Raw genomic sequence first — 6,917 nt, forward strand, 5'->3', positions numbered from 1 at the left:
TGCTGCTGTGAAAAACAAACAAACAAACAAAAAAAGTATAAACAAATGCAATATTCTGACATTTTGGGAAACACCCACATTCTTTGTCTTGCACAGTTAGATGAGAAGATAGATACCACTCCAGTGTTCAGTACAATAAATGTGAAGCTTAGCTTAGTTTAGCACAAACACTAAAAACAGGGGTAGAAAGTTAGCCTGGCTCTGTCCAAAGGTAACAACAGGCATTTTGTGCAGGTATATTTCTTGGCAGAGTATGGTCACTTTGTTAGGTTGCCAGGCAACCAGTCTAGTTTCTGAATACCTACCAGTCAAACCACAAAGTGTTATTCTTACACTTGGGTTTTAGTATAGATTAAACAAATGAGATATAACATTAGAGGTGCTGATAGGTGGATTTTATTAATTATGGATGGAGTCAAGATAGCAGTTTCACTTTATTTTCATATTTATTTTTTGTGCTAAGCTAAGTGAACCAGGTGCTGGCAGTGATTTGATATTTACTTTACAGACATGCAAGTGGTGCTGATCTTTTCCTGTAACTTCCCCGAACTATTCCTTCAAAGAAATTTGCATTTTCACTGCATTATATAGGTGTCCAGAAAGCCATGGACCATATTAGTGTTAATATGCGTCTCTTTGGATGAGTACAGGTTTATCTTAAAACATGCTACATGGCTTAGCCTTCATATTAAGCAGTGTCACCAGGGGTGGTCACACTTTGACCCAGAGTCGTCTCTGCTGACAGGCAGCTCTGCTATGCAGCCCTGTCACTCAACCCTCTGCACCAACAATGGCAGAAATTCCAGTGTGTTTGTTTGGTTAAGGACAGAGCTCTCTGAAACCCCTGAACCTCCTCAGGATCCACAGCAGCCTCACTCACCCTGAGAATGAGGCTGGTGTCATTCTCTCCGGTGAGCCCTAACCCAGACAGCAGGAGTAAAGTTCACCCACCATCTCAAGAATAGTCAGCCCCATTTAGCAATTGTGTCTCTTATGTCCCTCCACAATAGAGCAAACAGGCTAAATCCACCTTGAAATGCACTTAGTAGAACATGTCAACATGTCAAGGTGTGCTCGGTTCTATGCCCTGTCTTAATCCAACCCATTGAATGCTGACAGTTGTCTGTGAGTCAGACATTCACAAGGCTCTTTGTCACTTCAGGTCTTGAGCCCTAGCAGCCACGCTGGAAGAGCAGAACCTTCAGACACACGTTAAAACACACATGTAGGGTAGACAGCCCCGCAGCCAGCGCAAAAGCCCCAGGAGGAGGAGAAACCAATACATACCTTGTGTAAACATCAGCGAAAAAATGACGCTAGGAACAGAAAAGGCTCAACCGAGGCGAGGATTATCCCTGAGAAATGAATAGGGGCCAATTATGACTGCTCTGTTGTACTGCCAGTATCTGGCTCAAGAAGAGCTGTCAGCTTGAGATGCCTGCAGGGCCCGGACGGGGTGCGGCTGGGGATGGGGTCCTCAGGAGGTTTGATGTAGAAAAGGCACCCTCAGACTGGTAAGCCAAGGTGAGCCTCCAAACTGGTCTGTTAGATTTTGGTGCTTTCTCCATCATCTGGCCTCCCAAGTTCAAGACAATTAGCTCAAAGAACCCAGTGAAGCCAAGCACTAAGCCTAATGGTGGGCTCACAAAAACAACCATGGGAACAAGGGTGTTGAGGTGGGGTTGTATGCTTTCACTGATATCTGTTGTACACACTCCACAGACACCACTTTCTTTCTGGGACTCTTCATGCAAAGGACACATTTTTATTTCTGACTCCCCATCAGGAATGTCAAGGCCGTTTTGCTTGTTTCACAGATCTAAAGACTACAGAGTTGTATTTAGCTACAACTGTTGCTTTTAGAAAGATTCAGTCAACGAGTAACCTCACCTTCTTGACTTCTCATTCAACCACAAACACTGAGAAAAAGGTCAGCTCTTGTCAGAGTGGGGTCCTGTTGGTAGCCCAGTAGAGGTGAGGGCCTGTGAAATGAGCTTATCTGACCCCTGATAAGAACAGGATACCCTCAGGAATGGTCTAAATTCAATACACATGGTTGCTGCTGCAGCCTTTATCTGAGAGGATGTGGGTGTTTGAAAAGGAACTAGCTGTAGCACTGGACAGACTACTAGTGCCTATGGCCATCAGTGAAAAAAGGTTTACAACAATGTCATAATTTGTGGTTTTGATCCCCAGACGTCACTAAGAGAGCAATTACGATCACCAACCTCAACCCCTAAATCATTTAGTCAGGTCTTTTGCCACACAGGAAGCTGTCTTATTACCTCTTGAAGCTGCACAGAGATTTATTGAGCTGATGTGTGATGACAGCATACAACAAAGGGACATTGCTTGTATGCATATGCATGCCAAACTACGTTGATTGGGTCAGCAGCAGTCTGCTTGCAAATCAACACAACACATACTCTCATGTTTGGATCTTAACGTGTTTGGACTCTATTTGGACTTGAAGGAGTTATGATTATCATCTAGCAACGTCTTAATCATTGTCTGACCAGCTACACTTTTTATTCATCAAAACAGATGACATGATTTACATTATTTGCTTAATTAATTTCATTCATTACTGTATTGCTTTGTAGCCGTACACATTAGTTCTGGAATTAAACAGTATAATGCAGCATGCGTCATTTTGAGGAGCCTGGCTTGAATGAGCAACTGAACTAGAATAAAGCCAGTTTAGAATTGCTGTGATCAGACTAATGACAGCCTTACACCAAACGACATTTCAAGTGATGTCACTGAAGCAAATGTCCAATGTCGGAATAAAATTATGAGAGTTTTGCTGGAGTTATGGTGCACTGCTATCATCTTGATCATTTGGTGTAAGGTGAAACTCAGTCCGAGCTGTCTTATAAGTGCATTGTGGAGAATTTAGTGGCATCCAGTTGAAAGGACTTGACCGAAATGGGATGTAATATTCATGAGTATGTTTTAATTAATGTACAATTACCTGAAAATAAAAAATGATACCTTAGAATGAGCCCTTTCCATCTACTTAGGGAGTGGGTCCTCTTCCATGGAGCCTGCCATGTTGCATCGCAATGTTTCTACAGTAGCCCAGAACAGACACACTAAACACTGACTCTAGAGAGGGCCTTTCACCGTGGAATGCCACTAAATATTACACACTGGTCCCTTAAGTCACTCTTTTTTTTTTGTTGTGACGTTGTGATAAAATCAAACATGTTTGTATTATCTGACATTTTCAGTCTTGGCTCATGCAAATAGTGAAATTCAGTAAGGTAGGTGTGTTTCCTCCAGCACCAAACAGGGAACAGCAAACCGGTTAGATGTAAACATGGCCCGGACTCCAGGGAGGCACAAGAACGTGAGTAAGTTTTGGCTCTCTTGGACTGTGGAAAAGGAAGAGAAACTGCTGGAGTTGTGTAGAGAACGAGAGTGCCTCTTTGACGTGTCCTCCCATTTGTACCATGATTAAGTGGAGTAAGGGAAAAAATGTGGACAGTAATTGCTGTAGCCCTGGTCTTTGGTCTTTCAGAGCAAACCACCACACACAAAAGGGCAGTTTTTCTTCTTTGATATTGATGACTGATGTTTATTAATGGCTGAATTTACAGAAATGTGGTGTTATATATATATATTGGTCAAACTCTAGAATTGATGGAGACCATCAATTTATCAAGACACTGCGTAGAAAACCCCAAACTACTTTATTCAACTTCCTAAAGGTCTACCCAAACACTACAGAGAAGAGAAATCATCAGTATCAACACTGATAACCAGTATCAACACTGAGCTGACAGTTTCCCTCTGAATGTCTGCTCTGGGGCTCTGGTGTTATCAGTCTGAGTCACATCACATAAATCAAAGTATGCCTTCCAGTGTCATGATTGCTTCCCGCTTGGCAGCCAAAACATCTGGCTATAGCTTCAAGGAGAAATATTGCCATTCCTACTGATGGCCCGGCCCGTCCATAAACATGCATATAGCAAGAACGCATCCGCACGGTCTGAGCTGCAGGGACCGACCTGTCATGTGATGGACTGCATGCTGGGCTCCCCCTCCAGCTGCTGTCGATGCCTCTCTGATTGATTCCGTCTTTCCTGTTTAGCCAATAAAAACGCTATGTGGTGGGACGTGCCGCTTGTGAAGGAATCACATAGTACACATTCTGCATGCATCTAGTATCTAGAGCTCAGTTATGTCTGCCTGCGTTTATTTGTTGGTCACTAATCTGATGAGAGGTGGCTTGCATGGTATGTTTTGTATGTGTGTGTGTGTGGTTGTGAGGTGGGGGCAGGTGGGAATGTGGATGCATGGGTGTATCTGCAACATGAGCTCTCTTGTGTATGGCTTGTATTTGTGGGTCCAGACTTAATGCATGTGTCTGTGAGAGTGGCAGTGTGTGGGTATACTGTAAGCATGTGTTCAGTGCAAATGAATACACTCTAAAAATAAAGTAAAAATAATAGTACAAGCACACACTCAGAGACCAATGTATATTTAACCAGCTCAGTAATTAGTCTTCACAAAATAACCTTTGGCCTTAATGTCATCGTGTAGGACAAATGAGGTAGCAGCAGCAACATGAAGAGTGGTCATTACTGTATGTGGAGGCGTCTGCTGTAAGAGGAGACATGGCATGCATCACTGCTCACTGATCTGGGTTCTGTCCACCCAAAGACATTTTTAAACCGTCTCTATCTTTGCTCCTTTTGCTTTCTACATCTGACTTGAGTCTCCAGATAACCCCTCTCTGATGACTACCATGAACTAGAGTTTTGATTTAAAAGAAAAGTTATGCCAAAAGATTTAACTTATCTATCTAAAAAATTAAAGAGAGTCTTGCCACATATAAAACCTGGCTCTGGAACAATTTAGAACTTCTTAGAATGCCTTGAAGAACTAGTTTGATATTTAAGAAATATTTACTTTATTGCTGAGAGTCAGCTAGCTGAGCATGGCACAAAAACAGGAAGCAGAGCTAAACAGCTAGCCTGCTCTCTTCACAGTCTGTGTGTATTCAGATTAAAAAAGAGATCCAATATGTAAATTAGTGAGCTTTAGAGGTTTTGGGAGCTTTTTCACATCTTGTACAGACCTAGTCTATCTGCTCTACTCCCATGTTTTGTTGAACTAAACTCATTTAGTGTCTTTGCTCCAGTTCCATACTTATTATACTGTACATATATGAAGATGACACTGCTATAAGTGTTCTTATCTAATTCCCAAGAAAGCGAATATTAAAATGTAAGTTGAATGAGTTTTTGTTACCTTTTTTGCAAGAGGGCTACCATTTTTTGTACCAGAACCTCAACAAAGGATTATGTATTTTATGTGTGTGGATATGTCATCTTCAGACATTTTCTGGAACATGACGACCACTACTTTTGATAATAAATTGAATTTGTGCATCATTTTGTGACATTAAAGTGTCTATAGAAAGCCTTTAACCATAGCGGTGTGTGCCATCAACCATAGAGTCAGTACCAATCTGAGCAATGCTGAAATCAATCTGAAGCCTGTTTCAGCAGTGAACTATTTATTGATGCTTAGTTACTCCTCTGTGTAACATTAGGGGTCAAAATAAAAATGTTTTCTTGCCTGCTGCTTCAGTGAACGTGACCATGAGAAAAAGCTTCATCATTTAAGAGGAGTTTCAAAAAGAACAGATAAGAATATTAACTTGAGACACTGGGTGCCTCCCCCTACTTTACTGTTCCAAGGGAGGATGGTTCAGCCGTGCTGATAGTGGCTATGCATCTGCTTTCTCCTTACCCGCTAGATACTGATTTATTAAAGTCCTGTTTTGGTCTGTACTCCTTAAAGTGTCAGTCAGGTCAGTCACTCCTCGCCCTCACTGAGATCTTTCCATTCACACCTGCAATGCCCAAGGAAAACATGAACTGCAGAGGCCTCCCCATCACGATATGATACATGCATATCCAATGTACACTCCCATACACAGTATCTTCTCCTTCTGTTCTGATAACTTAATGCATACTCACCCACTGTCACGTACGCTTGAGTGCATCTGAGAGTAAAGTGTCAAACTTAAGAGAATATTAAAAGGACAATCCATCCTGTTTTGTTCATAGTGAACTTTCTGATAACTTCTGAACCATAGATCTTGACCTCACATCAATATTTTTCCAAATGTAATTTGCTTTAAAAAACATTCAATCTTCATTTACACTTTAGTTTTTGCTGTCATTCCTCACATATCAATATTAGTCTGGTGGAACTTACAGTGATCATTTGGATACAGTTTCTTAAAGTTTACCACCATCCTTGTCTACACTTTCTCATCCACATAAAATGGTTAAATAGAAACATCACAATATCATTTTCACTGCTGTAAATGCTGTTTATTCAATTAAATGCTGACTGTGTGTTAGATTCAACAAATGTTCGATATTCACGATCCTTGATGCAAATTTTCAAACATGTACGGTGAATATGGATCAGGTCCCTCTGATGGAGCAAACATTTTTCTCATTGTTCTTCATTATTACTTTATTCTCTAATGATAATGACCTCATACAAACTGATACAAATACACAAGTTCATGGTTAAGTGGGTTGAGAAACTGTGCTCATTTTTTATTCATACACATTGCTGGATTGTGAAATACAATTCTTCACCATCCCTATCCATAATAGTTTTTTGGGGGAAAATATGTTTTTTCACGTTCCAGCTGACAGTTAGATGAGAAGATTGATACAACTCCCTCGTGAGAAGGGTTTTGATTATCTCATCTAACTGTGGGCAAAAAGCAAATATTTTCCAAAATGACAAACTTCTTGGGACATTTGCTTGAATAAAGGTCTAATATACACATTTAAATAACTGTATACTTCTTGATTACTTATTGTTTGGTGTTCCTGTGATGTCTCCTCCTCCGATACAACAATTTCAGATTGAAGGGTAAA

This window comes from Scomber japonicus, chromosome 9 (genome assembly GCF_027409825.1).
Source record: "Scomber japonicus isolate fScoJap1 chromosome 9, fScoJap1.pri, whole genome shotgun sequence".
Taxonomy (NCBI): domain Eukaryota; kingdom Metazoa; phylum Chordata; class Actinopteri; order Scombriformes; family Scombridae; genus Scomber; species Scomber japonicus.